This window comes from Mercenaria mercenaria, chromosome 12 (assembly GCF_021730395.1).
Source record: "Mercenaria mercenaria strain notata chromosome 12, MADL_Memer_1, whole genome shotgun sequence".
NCBI lineage: Eukaryota > Metazoa > Mollusca > Bivalvia > Venerida > Veneridae > Mercenaria > Mercenaria mercenaria.
In genome coordinates this window covers 27,035,331-27,050,374 of record NC_069372.1, presented here as the reverse complement: position 1 = coordinate 27,050,374, position 15,044 = coordinate 27,035,331, and the positions used below count along the sequence as shown (strand labels likewise).

Here is a 15,044-nt window from a genome sequence, read left to right as displayed (position 1 = left end):
ATATATACAGTTGAATATCGTTACCTCCATATCGGTTAGCTGGATACTCCGGTTAGCACGATGTGTTTGAGTCGGTCCCGATTTTTCCCTATTTATCTTAATATAAATATTTATCATTACCTCGATATGATTAGCTCGATATTGTGTTTAGCTCAATGAGATTTTTCAGTCCCGTCAACTTACCTGTACTGTTTTTACACCTGGTTTCGTCTATATCACAGCTTGTCAAAAATATCCATGTTATTTGTAAGGTGTGAAAATCAACCTATTGTTGTCCGGCGATGTATTAATCATATTCAAGTTAGTTTGTGTGTTTGATTTGTTTGTTATTTAATCTTTAATCCAATTTAAATGTCAGGAAGTTTGCATTTAATTCCCAATAATTAGTGTTATAAAATACCGTGCAAGCAGGAAAGCTGCTTTCAAATATAACAACTAATTTGGATGAAATATTTTCTGTTTGACGGAGTAAAAATCTGCCATTTAGGATCGAGTAACAATATGCGTATTTGACTGGCTAATTTTAGTTATTGAAGCACAGTCAAAATGACTACTAAACTAGGAACGTTACCGCTGCATTCAGACTTGTTTAGGGAAGGAATAAAAATGCTAATGTTTAAATGTATATTTTGAAAAATTAAGAAGTTGTATGTAGGTATTTAATTAAGATGTTTTATTGTAAATAAAATTAAAATCGTATTTTAATACATTTTATATTATTTTTTTCCCCTTTCAAACCTTTGAACAAAAGCATTGGATATAATGAGAATATAGACGTCCAACACAAGTATAAAGAAGTCCCAGATTGTCGATATCGTTACGTCGAACTTCTGATACGTCGATGCAATTTTTACAGTCCCTTGAATATCGAGGTAATGGTACTCGACTGTATATAGAACTAAAAGAAACAAAACCAAAAAAAAACTGAATTTTGCTAAAACTCATGTTCTTGTAACCTCTACAGAAATAGTATTCTGACTGAAGTATGGCATTTTCAATATTTACAAAAAGTTTCTTCAGAAGGAATCGTTAAAGTAATTGTAAACCTAAAAATAAATAGAGCTGCCTCATTGTACTACATCATGTCTGGTGCATATGAAAAAAAAAGCCTTGGCAGATATCACAAAAAAACTTGGCAAATCCTATAATAATGAAATTAACATCATTTTTGGCCGACATAGTATTGTAGTACTAATGTAATTGTATAGTTGCATATTCAGCTAGCTTACTTTGCAGAAAAAAAATCTAATTAGCCTAAAAATTTGTTTTTCTCATTTGCTAAACAAATCACCATTTTTCTTCGTAAAGCACCTAGTATTTAATTTATCTAATTTCCCATGGTAATTCGTACACCCATATTGCACCAATTTTCCCCTACAGTAAGTGTGGAAAACACAGTATCATCTCAAATCAATCTTTTTCTACCAGCAATCAATGTTATAAACTGTGCATGGAATAACTGAAAGATTATTGATTTGTCCCAGAGTTCAGCCTAGATTTAGAATATACTAAACTGGACTAATTAAGTTTGCAAAGATGCTTTTTTTTTCATTTACTTTTCAGCACTGTTCTACAAGCAATTTTTATATGTTTTAGACTCGAAATATTTCACAGACGAGATATTCCCCTGAAATTATTGATGTATCAATGTTAAACTCAGAGACAGTTTTGTCAATTTAGAATTATGATCTGATTTTGCCTTGGATCAAGTCTTACAAAAGCCTTGAATGACCGTTATATATCATAGTGAGTTCAAGTTTGTTTTAGATTATTTCAGAAGTCTGAAAGTGTGAGCAAACCATTAATGGATGGAGTGATGATGGATGGACAGGCAAACAGGCAGACACTGAACCATTCTAAAAGCTCAACAAATTAAGCCATTCTTGCTCAGGTGAGCTAAAGAATACAGTGAAAAATCACTTAATACCCTTTAAACATTGATAATACAACAAACATGTGTATGTGTGCTTTCTATTGTTTATATCAATTGCACAGAACTGCAGCAGCTTGCATATATAATCAAACCTGCATATATATTGTAAAAGCTCCAGAATGTTACCTTATCTTTCAAATGACCAGAACTGCAATACCAAGTGCAAAATTATGGTCGTTGACTAAAACAGTTTCATTTTTTAGACACTTATATGCCTGTAACAGCCACCATAGCGGTCACCAAGTTATGGTTTGGACAAGGTGACCTGACACAGACAGATAGACAGACAGACAGTGTCATTACTACAGGACCTCTGCCTATACACAATACTACCCCTCCCCCGAAAAATTCAAACAAAATATAAAACATCATAATTTAATCATGCAGAAAAAGCATTATAATGCAATATCATTTCAGAAAAAGTTGCAAATACTACATAAAATATTTGAAAATCTTCCCTCCATCAAATAAACTCATAGAAATTCCAGAATTCTTCAGTCAGAAAATACCCAACATTAAGCTACAAAATACATCAATTTCCATTTGCACTGTGACATAAAAATAGCAGTATAGACAAAAAATCTCTTTGCATTATAATATCATTTCAGAAAAAGTTGCAAATATTACACCAAACATTTGAAAACCTTCCCTCTACATCAAATAAACTCACAGAAATTCCAGAATATTTCAGTCAGAAAATACCCAACATTAAACTACAAAATACATCAATTTCCATTTGCACTGTGACATAAAAACAGCAGTAGACAAAACGAAAAACTTTTCCGCCAGCATCCGAAACAAGACAAAATCAATATCAGTCCATAAACTAAATCTATGTTCCCCTGATCACTTTTATCATACTGATATGAGAACATACCATTTTTCCAAATTATTGCAAATATCCATTGATCCAACCAATTCACAAATGTTTCCTAGGAACAAAAAGCAGTCAGCTGAAAAGCACTTTTAATGCATATATTAACATGATACTCCAGGCTTTTAAATGAGATAAATAATTTACTGATACAAGGGAAACTGAAAACGTTAACAATTAGTGAAGCTCCTATCGATACAACAAGGGAAATATATATATATATATTCTGCTTGTGCAAAAAAAACAAATACATTGTATGTATAGTTGACTACAAAAGTTTGTATCCAAAGCAAAATCCCCATTGATAAAATCCTGTGATTATTTCTGCAGAAGCAGAAAGAAATTCACACTGATTTTTTGGCAAAATATCAAGTACTGACATAACTAACAACAAGTAACCAGTAACATAAGTAAACTGGCATATTCTGTAAACTGAAGCATTTAAAGGGGCCTCCGTGGCCGAGTGGTTAGAGTCGTTGACTTCAAACCATTTGCCCCTCATCGATGTGGGTTCGAAACCTCATTTGGGGCGTAGAATTCTTCACGTGAGGAAGCCATCCAGCTGGCTTACGGAAGGTCGGTGGTTCTACCCAGGTGCCCGCTCGTGATGAAATAGTGCACGGAGGGGCACCTGGGGTCTTCCTCCACCATTAAAGCTGGAAAGTCGCCATATGACCTAAAATTGTGTCAGTGCGACGTTAAACCCAACAAAATAAATAAAATAAATGAAGCATTTAAATGTTTCCAGTAAAATAGTTTAAACTGTCAGTTTTCAAATGAAAACTCTGATCAATATTGGTTCACTTCAGTGAAAGGTACTCAGAGAGATGTGTTTAGGAGGTGGATAAATAATACATAAAGCTATCATTGGAAGTGAATTATATTTAATTCAATACCACATTGTCCGAGGAATACTTCAATGGTTACTGACCCTAAAATAATCTGTTACGCAAATGCTACATTTCATAGTTATCACGGGGGCCTTGGTAGCCAAGTGGTTCGGGTTGCTGACTTCTAATCCCTTGGCCCTAATGGTTATGGGTTGAGAACCTTGAGTGGGCAGTACAATTCTTAAATAAGAGGAAGCTTTTCAGCTGGATTTTTGGAAGGTTATTTAAGTTCTACCCAGTTCGATGCCTGAAATAATGCCTGTATGGGGCACCTGGGGCTTTCCTCCACCATCTATAATGCTGGAAAAGTTGCCATAATTATGTTGTGGCGGAAATTCAATATAATTGTCACCTAAAATTGTTACACTGAAAATTCATAATATTACTGCTGTTTCTGGAAATAAACCTGGAGTGATGGTCAGCAAAGTCCTCTTACTTGTTATGCTTCCCTAAGCATATCACTCACAACTCCAAGTTCAATGTGAAATAATCCCTTTAAAAAACAAAGGCTGAACAGATATTTCAATCCTAGCTGGACTTTTTTCATTTTTTGAAAACAGTATATGACCACAGAAAAGAATCATTTATTGCAAACAAAGCTTAATTAATACACTTCAAAATATTTCTGACAGGAAGTATACTCTCACAACCCCTTATTTCCTAATTTGCTATATATCCTCAAGCTTGTTAGCATCCATGCTTAATTTCTTACAAATTGACTGAAGTAGCAAAAATATATCCCCATTATTGCTGCACATCTGTGTGTACCGAAAACTGGATAATTTTTGCTGTAACTGTCTAGACATGTTCACCTGAGCAAGGTATAGCAATAAAGGTTACAAATCATTATTTTTTTGACACTGTTTTACAATAACTGAGCATTATTAGCAGAGTGAACAAATAAAATTTAAGATTCATTTCAAAGTAAATTAGTGACCTATAACCAACACCCCATTTCAATAAATGAACTAGCTATGGAAAAGGTAAATGACAGATGAATGTCATTGTCCCTCTCTCTGTGACAGACATGGAGTCAATCACATGTACTTTAGAGAGTAACACATTTAATTACCATTACAATTAGCCATGGGACTACATGTACTTTAGAGAGTAATGCATTAAATTACCATTACATTTATCCATGGGATTACATGTACTTTAGAGAGTAATGCATTAAATTACCATTACAATTAGCCATGGGATTACATGTACTTTAGAGAGTAATGCATTAAATTACCACTACAATTAGCCACAGGATTACATGTACTTTAGTGAGTAATGCATTAAATTTCCATTACATTTAGCCATGGGATTACATGTACTTTAGAGTAATGCATTAAATTACCATTACATTTAGACACGGGGAGGTGGGTCAGTAACATGTACTTTAAAGAGTAATGCATTAAAATACCATTACATTTTAATAGACATGGGTGTCAATTACATGTATATTTTACTGAGTAATGTATTACATAACCATTACATTTAGACATGAGGGTCAATTACATGTACTTTACAGACTAATGCATTAAATTACCATTACATTTAGATATGGGGGTCAATTACATGTTCTTTACAGAATAATGCATTAAATTAACATTACATTATAAATACTTGCATTAGTTGAAAGTGCTTTTGGAGTGCTTTACATAATGGATTTTCAATTGCCATGTATCTGATGTGTTTTCAAAGCAAAATTAAAACTCTTTCTATGAAAATGTACACTTCTCAGAATGTAGGTCTTAAAAAAGTAATGAAATAAAGGTAAATTCAGCAGTTTATAATGTAGGAACTGTTATAAATTTTCAGTGTTGCAATTTATCACAGCACACTTCGTAAGTGAGTAACTTTCTCTCTACCTGTAGGTAAAGTTGCATTTTTCATAAAAATCCTTTGCTCAGACATTATAGATGAAAAGGCTGCTTGAACTATAAGCAGCAATACTTCAAAAAGAACATTATTTAAGTGTAGAAGTGTAAGTTCTCAGTTATGCTAATATGACTGTAAGTCTATCAAATCAAGGAAAAAACACGAAGATGCAAAACAAAAACCAAATCAAAAGTAATAATTATTATATTGTAAAATCCAAAATTTTCAGGAGGGATTTATTTACACATGTATACACAAACTGTATATATTTGCGAAATCAAATACACATGAAAGCGACAAATTGTTGTTATAAATAGTTCTAACAAGTTGGCCATAATGGCGAATATTCTACCATGAGAAAATTAAAATACCAATTTTAAATAGTGCAAACTTTTTGCCTCACAAAAATATATAACTTTACAGTCAACAGCAAAATTAGGACAGTAGATTGAGTAATACAAAATTTACCAGACAAATAGCCCCTAAACATGAGTCATACGTAATTCTTGTACCTGTACCTATATTACATTTTAAAAAGTATGGATGCATAGAGCTAGACATTGAAGCCAGATGTTACACAATCATTTATAATTTTATTCTGCATGAAATATTACATGTAACAGCTGTGAGCTTTAAACATGAAGATTTTCCTGATTCTTCTCTCAAGTACAATTTGTCATAACTGTAAATTAGAAAGGCCAAAAAAAGTAAAATAACTGTCTCCAGAATGTTTCCAGTCTGACAGCAACAGCATTCTGTAAGAAAAATTTAATACAAAACATAAAGGATTCTGCAGTTTTTAACCATATATGCCAAACAATGATAAACTGTTTTATGAACAGGAAAACCTGTCTTAAGCAGTCAGCCAAGGGAGTGGGAAAAAGTGGCTGCTTACAGAAGGTGGCTGTTTAATGCAGGTAATTTATAGAATGAGTGACCATTTTGGGAAATGAGACACTGTCTGCTTAAGACAGGTTGGCTGTTTAACAGAGGTGACCGCTAAAGCAGGTTTTACAGTATTTGTTAAGTAATACTTATTATTGTTCATGAACTAGATAACTGTTCTGAGATATCGTTCTTATTTCCATTCATGTTCTCATCAAGCTGAATAAATGCTAAACATTTTACCATAAAACAGTTTCTGACAATATTCTTTGTTAGCTGGACAAAATAAAAGGATGTGGTATCCTGACTGTTGCCTAATTCTATCCATGTATCAAGTTTCATGAAAGTTCTTGTACTTCTGAAGTTAACACATGATTAATTTTGCAATATATGTTTAACCAATATGCCATAGCTAAAACACTTCAAGAGGCAACAAAATAAAAGCAGGCGCATATTCTCCGTATTGCCCTTTATCTATGTACAATGTTTCATAAAAAAAAATGTCAAGAACAGTCCACTTCCCCAGGGACTGCTTGTTGGATGAAGTCAGTGGGCAAACTCACTGAGAGAGTCCCCTCTCTTGAAACAAAGGCTGGGGACTGGAAAATTATATTCAACATCAATTAAAATTTCATCAGTTCACAAACTAGTATTATGACATTCAGAAATAAATTATCGATGTTCTTTTCTTAGTCTTCGTTTCCTGAAAAGGAACTTCTGGCTACACAAAGAAACACAACTTTTTATAGTCGGCCTATTTCATCTTGCAGAAACTATAATCAAAAAGACACAGGGCTGCTGTAATTCCCAGGATTTAGCAAAAGCTCTTTTCATTGTTTTTCTTCATTAAATCCAGTCCCAAACCTAAAACACAATAAATAGCTGGCATTTTTGCTATTTATTGCATGCAGCACACTTCCAATGGCTGCAAAATCACATCTGCACCATTTTAAAAAGTCTTAAACTTACAGGTACAGGAACTGTGTAAATGTGAACCACAAATTTACAAAATATTTTTAAGACTTCAAAGTTAATACTTATATATTCAGAATATAATTATATATATTTCAAATTTTTCAATAACGACTGAGTTATCCATTCTTCAATTCAATGTCTGCTCTTTTTTTTTTTGGCAGGGCAGCTTTAAAGCCACTGAACTTCCAATCCAGACCACTTGACTGATTGCAGGAAGTCATTCCCTAGACATGTGTCTAGTAATTACTGTTACAGATGTAGATATAAAGTTCTATGTCTTTTGTCTGGAATATATAGCACAGAACTAAATCATGGTCAATCCCCTACCCTGTCTGATCCATTATTTACCAGGCAAGCTAAAATAGCCTATAAAACTGACAGAGACCGACTTTCCTCCTCAAACAGAAGGGACATCCAGCTCCTCTTTTTTTTACAATTGACATCAGGTGACTACAAATGATTTGTTTGTTTGTTTTGGGTTTAACGCCGTTTTTCAACAGTATTTCAGTCATGTAACGGCGGGCAGTTAACCTAACCAGTGTTCCTGGATTCTGTACCAGTACAAACCTGTTCTCCGCAAGTAACTGCCAACTTCCCCACATGAATCAGAGGTGGAGGACTAATGATTTCAGGCACAATGTCGTTTATCAAATAGTCACGGAGAACATACGCCCCGCCCGAGGATCGAACTCACGACCCCGCGATCCGTAGACCGACGCTCTACCTACTGAGCTAAGCGGGCGGGCTGACTACAAATGAAGCAATTAAATTCCTTGTTGAAAGATTAAAAAAATTTAAAACTACTTTCTGAACAAGTTACCAGTACACTGATTGGCTAACTGCCTGAAAACAGTTACAGTTATATGAACTCGATAATTGAATCAAGAGCTGTTGCATGACAACAGAGGCTTGTCAATTAGATACCAGTTCACTGATTGGCTAACTGCCTGAAAACAGTTGTGTATATGAACTCGATAACTTAAAAGTTGTTTTTAAACAAGAGCTGTCTCAGCTGACAGCAAAGGCTTGTCAGTAAACTGGATTTTCAATCTTAGAATAGGTATGTTGTTCAAGTAAAAGGCTGTAATCTTGTTCAATTGCACCCAAAATCTGCGTGAAGTTTCAACAAAGAATCTGCATTAGTTTTGGAGTTAAAAATTTCCATGCAAAACTTTAAATTGACATAACTATTAATGACGAGATAAAGAAACACAAAAGTTGGCGTAATTTTCATTACATACATGTAGTTAAAATTTGCTGGGCAATGTCAGTAATGTACATGTACTCTGACCGACAAACACAGTCAACCGAAACTCATACGATCTTATTCAGCCCATTGTTAAATTCATGTACCTGCTCATGATTTCCTCATGCAGCCCATATGACATTGTGTCAACCATGTGGTTTTATTGAGCAAATTTTATACAGGTACATGTGTTAGTTGACATATGAAATATGTTCAGAAATTTTCTGACAATCAGTTTTTGATAATGCCGAGGCTAAATTTCAAAGAGAGGGCCCAAATTCTGGCCATGCTCGAATGTGAGCGAACGCAAGAACAAGTCGCTAGACATTTTAACGTCTCTCGTTCAACAATACTGCATCTCATTCGATGTGTCAGAGACATGGGAATGCTTGTTGATAGGCCTCGTTCTGGTAGACCCCGTGTAACATCAGTACAGCAGGACAATTACATACATCAACGGCATTTGCATGATAGATTTGTGACGGCTGAATCCACGTCATGTTTAGTGGTAGTTGACTGCGGATGGCCTATAAGTCAACATACAGTGGGAAATGGCTTAGAGAATAGGAAATTATCTGCTACAGGCACTACAGAGGTCTAGTTCTTACGCTACTTCACCGTCATCAACGTCTAATTTGGGCCTACAACCATTTGGTCAGCGTTTGCAGAACGTAGTGTTTAGTGATGAGTAATGTTTCAACTTGTGGAACGCCAAAGACATATCCATTTCTACAGATGATGTTGTGAATGCTAGGCTAACAATTGCATTCTGCAGCACAATCCTTACAGTGGATGCGGGGGGGAGCTATGGGTCTGGGCAACCATCAATCATAGGTTTAAGTCCCAACTTGTTGTGTGCCAAGGTAATCTGAGGTAATCGCACAGCCAGGCGTTACATCAACCAGATATTACGTCCTGTGTTGTCCAAATATTCCGTCAGCTTCAAGGCTTGGTCTTTCAGCATGACAACGTGCAACCTCACGTTGCACATGTCATAAGGAACCTTTTTACAGACAAGCAACATTGACCTTTTGCCTTGGTCGGCGTGCTCACCGGACTGCAATCTGACTGAACACGCCTGGGATTACCTTGGACAGCAGTTACGTCGATGTCAACCACAGTCTACCAATGTCCAGGAACTGATAGCAGTGCTCCACATGGAGTTGGCCAGAATCCCATGGTATCTGCAACGTGACTGGTGAGGGTCCATGAGGCAACGTCTTGCTGCTGTGGTTGCCAGTAGAGGTACACTGTGTCAGTGAAATTCCTCTTATAAGTCTATTGGAATTTAAGATTTTAAGCATAATGTGACCATGAAATGCTGTCTAATCAACCATCAATTCTTTTAAATCATCAGATTTGTGAATGGAATTCTTCTTTTCTAATTTTGAATCACGGTTAACAAAATATTGTACAATGAGTTTGAATAAGGGTGTTTCTTTTCTCACCAGTGTAGATTGCCAAAATACAATTCAGAGTTGTGGGGCATGCACCTTTCAGTATGTTTTATCCACCTCAATAACTTGTACCAAGTTACAATTCAATATATGCAATATACCATTTTGTATGCAAAACTTCAACCTAGTCTAAGAAGGGGGAGAATTTTGTTAAAATTCATATAAGAGAAATTAGGACTTGACGCCAAAAGCTTTTAATGTTACTACCCGATAGATGAGTGTGAAAATCTGCAAAAGTTAAAAACAAGGAACAGTACTTTTTGAAAAACTTCAACTTAAACTTCTAAGTAAAAAAGAGGCATAACTCTGAAAAAACTGCAGACAGAGTTACACATCTTGTCACACTAATACTGCACAGCAAGTTTCAATTGAATATCTGAAGTGGACTTCATAAAATTTTAAGCTAAATGTGGACACCAACATTGGGGCGAGTGCAACTTCAATTGGTTGAGCTACAAAATGTATGTATCCCCATGCATTTAATTTTAGGTGTTATAAAAAAACTAGATGCCCACGGGCAACATGTCCAGCCAGCCAGCTGTCAAAAAGACTGATTGCGGTAAACATTTGTGATTGCGACATTCCTGGACAAATGTTGTAAGAGGATGGTAATCCTTGACTATTCAAAAGCTTCACTTTACAAAGTTCAAATAATCATGATAATGAAAATATAAATTTAAACAAGCATAAAAGGTGCAATAATTTTGAGTCATGGAACTTTCCGCTTTAGTGATGCTAAATGAGGTAACAGATTATGCAAACAAGAGCTGTCGGAGGACAGCAACGCTTGACTATTCAACAGCCTTGTCAACTGAATTAATACGGAAGTCGAAAAAGGGGCATAATTTTGTAAAAATGGGAAAAAGGGTTATGGAATCTTCACAGTGCTTATCAGCTCATTAAGTGAACAAGTGCGTGAAGTTCAATCCTTTTCCATAGGTGGATACTGAAATACCAGCTTACATACAAAAACTTAACCAAAAACTGCTAAGTCGAAAAAGGGACATAATTTTGAAAAAAAAATGCAAAGTAGAGTTATGGGACCTACACAGTGCATGTCAGATCATGACAGTGAACAAGTGTGTGAAGTTTCAATCCATTCCCATTAGTGGGTACTGAGATACCAGCTTACATACAAAACCTTAACCAAGAATTTCTAAGTCGAAAAAGGGGCATAATTTTGTAAAACAGTAAAATAGAGTTATGGAACCTGTGCAATGTAGGACAGTTTATCACAGTGAATAAGTGTGTGAAGTTTCAATCCATTCCCACAAGTGGTTACTGAGATACCAGCTTACATACAAAACCGTAACCAACAATTTCCAAGTCAAAAAGGGGCATAATTTTGTAAAAAAGCAAAATAGAGTTATGGAACCTTTGCAATGTAGGTCAGTTTATCACAGTGAATAAGTGTGTGAAGTTTCAATCCATTCCCACAAGTGGTTACTGAGATACCAGCTTACATACAAACCTTAACCAAGAATTTCTAAGTTGAAAAAGGGGCATAATTTTGTAAAAAAGCAAAATAGAGTTATGGAACCTTTGCAGTGTAGGTCAGTTTATCACAGTGAATAAGTGTGTGAAGTTTCAATCCATTCCCACAAGTGGTTACTGAGATATCAGCTTACATACAAAACCTAAACCAAATCGGGACGCCGACGCGGACGCCGACGCAGATGCATGGGTGAGTCCAATAGCTCTACTATTCTTTGAATAGTCAAGCTAAAAAATGACTAAGTTGAAACACACATAACTTCGTGAAAATGCTAAATAAATTTGTGAAACTTGACACTGCATGTCCACATCATTACAGTGAACAAGTATGTGAAATTTCAATCCATTCCCTCACACTGAGATTAACAAGCTTAAATACAAAACCTAACAACAAAAGTCCAAACAGGGGCATAACTTTATAAAAATGCCAAATACTGTATAAGTAGATATTTCCACGGGTCGCAAAGTTAGTGAATTCGGAATTCCAGACAACTGGCGTGCGGAAATATTAGCGAATTCCCTTTTTCCAACTTGCGTAAAAATAGCTTTTCATAAGAATCACTAATGTGTCTGGCGTAATAATTACATTTTTGCAGCATGACAGCATTATTATCCCTTATATGGAGCCAGTGAACGTTCATATATAAAAGAATGTGCTACACATAACTAAAATTGTTTGTCTTTTCTTTATGAAAAAATAATTACTTGAAAACATATAATGGGTTGGCTGATATTTACGCTGCAGAATATGTTACCGAATTTTGTCAATTCGCGAAATTTGCCAATATTTCCACCTCGCTAACTTAACCACTTATACAGTAGAGTTACAGAACCTGTGTGTGCATGTCAGATCATCATAGTGTCAGACTAAGTGTGTGATGTTCCAATCCATTCCCATTTGTGGATACTTAGATACCTGCTTACATATAAGTTAGTGCCCCTGTTTGTAACCCATAAAACAATAGGGGTCATTTACTCTTAAGTCCTTTCGCCCTAAGAAGTTTGAAGGTTCTAGGTGAAATGGTTCTCCAGTTACCTATTGATGACTGACAAACGGAAGGACTGACAGGGTAAAATTTTAAACAAGAGGGTCATGATGACCCTGAATCGCTCAACTGGGTAATATGAGCCACATGTTTAAAATGGCAAACTGATGCTAAAATATTAGAAAGTAGGTCAGTAGGTCACATTCATGGTCACTGAAAGTCAGTTTTAAGATCGGTGTGCAAAACTGTACATGTCAACCAAATTTCAAGGCTGTATCTTAAAAAAACAAGAAAGTAGGTCAGTAGGTCAAGGTCACATTCAAGTGACCCCTAATCACTTGAGGTCATCAGGTAATTATAATTAAGCAGTCTAGGAAATATTATCTGATAATTTTTTAAGTATTTATTCCTATATAACTCATATAACAAGTGACCCCCAGGGGCATAATTTGAACAATCTTGTTAGAGATCCATTAGGCAATGCTACATACCAAATATCAAAGGCCTAGGCCTTGAAATTTCAGACAAGAAGATTTTTTTTCCCTATACAAGTCTATGTTAAATTTGGGACCCCCAGGGCAGGGCCTCTCTTCACCCCAGGGGCATAATTTGAACAATTTTGGTAGAGGACCACAAGGCAATGCAACATACCAAATATCAAAGGCCTAGGCCTTGAAATTTTGGACAAGAAGATTTTTTCCCCTATACAAGTCTATGTTAAATTTGGGACCCCCAGGGCAGGGCCTCTCTTCAACCCAGGTGTATAATTTGAACAATTTTGGTAGAGGACCACAAGGCAATGCAACATACCAAATATCAAAAGCCTAGGCCTTGCAGTTTAAGGCAAGAAGATTTTTAAAGTTTTTTCCTATATAAGTCTATGTAAAACTTGAGACCGCTCCCCCCCCACCCCCACCTCCGGGCTGGGCCTCTTTTCACCCCTGGGGCATAATTTGAACAATTTTGATAGAGGACCACAAGGTAATGCTACATACCAAATATCAAAGGCCTAGGTCTTGTGGTTTCAGACCAGAAGATTTTTAAAGTTTTTTCCTATTATAAGTCTTTGTAAAACTTGTGACCCTGGGGGAGGGGCCTCTTTTCACCCCAGGGGCACAATTTGAACAATCTTCATAGAGGACCATAAGATGATGTCACATGCCAAATATCAAGGCTCTAGGCCCTGCTGTTTTGGACAGGAAGAATTTTAAAGTTTTTCCTTTTGGTTGCCATGGCAACCAGAGTTCTGCATGGAATTCAATTCTTTGAAAAATTCTGAAAGGGGGCCACCTAAGGATCATTCCTGTGAAGTTTGGTGTTATTCTGCTCAGTGGTTTTCAAGAAGAAGATTTTTTTATACTAAAAAATTGAGTTTCTATGCTATAAAATGTGAGCTTATTCTTACATTAAGTTTTACATACTTTGAAACCATTGGTGAAGTGATAGGTAGCTGACAGAACAGTTTCATTAACAAAATTATTGTTTATTTACACAACAAAATATTTTTATGTGAAAGTAAAAAACTTTCAACATTTATAGTTAGATCTTGCTAGGTCACAACTAGATCCTACCAGTCTAGTTCTTCTTTATCACAAAGCATTCTGTATCTGAGCACAAGTTTTGCAGTTTTTTCGATCCCAAGTCTGTTTCTGAGTTTTGTCTGAATAATACCAAAATTAGAAAACACCCTTTCAGTTGACTAACACAGTGTAACATTTCAGTCTATAACCTTTCAGACTCTCAATTTTGGCACTCACTACAGTGGCACAGTCTTTACATTTTGCAATCTTTTTTTAATCATCCACAGTAACATTAACATTAAGGGTCCTTAGGTTTTATGGTTATATGATAGAAATGACAATGTGATCTAACTGATTTTCATGAGTAAAATGACCAAATTTAAGTTGTTCACACTTTAACTTTAACCCCCTAATCTTGCTCAATAATTGCTCAATCATCATCATAATAATGTCTATTCAATACTAAGATTTTTATAGATATAATAGCACTAGGCATGCAGGTGTCACTGCTATCACTATATGGGTTGTTAGTTAATTAAAGTGTTGAAATATGTATTGAAGTTTGAACTGAAATATATATTGCCCAGTATTGACCACTAAAATAAATAAAAAGTCTATTGCCCAGTAAAACCCTGGTTTTCCCAGTATTACCCACTAGGCTGGGCAATATGCTTAAAACCCGGGTTTTTTATAAGACCGCCTCGACAGCCTAGTGGTAGAGCGTCCGCTTCTAGAGCGGGAGGTCGTGGGTTCGATCCCCGGCCGCGTCATACCAAAGACGTAAAAAATGGTACCAGTGGCTCCCTTGCTTGGCGCTCAGCATTAAAAGGGCAGAAACTGGCCTCTTCTCTCATACCCTCGTGGCGATGGATTCCATCAGGAATGAGGTGTAGAGAGAGATTAATATAAGTTGTA

The 15,044-nt window shown here is 35.7% G+C and overlaps 1 protein-coding gene across 2 annotated transcripts in view; it reads right to left on the bottom strand.

The window, feature by feature from the left end:
• LOC128547290 (uncharacterized) overlaps positions 1-15,044 on the bottom strand; it is a 47,752-nt gene that overhangs the window by 29,621 nt on the left and 3,087 nt on the right. Inside the window, exon 1 of one of the 2 annotated variants that reach the window (XM_053519521.1) lies at positions 2,811-3,011. The exons of the other annotated variant lie outside the window; for it this stretch is intronic. The gene's annotated coding sequence lies outside the window, so the exon portion shown is untranslated. Of the gene's footprint in view, positions 1-2,810; positions 3,012-15,044 lie in introns of those variants that run through there. 2 annotated transcript variants of the gene reach the window in all.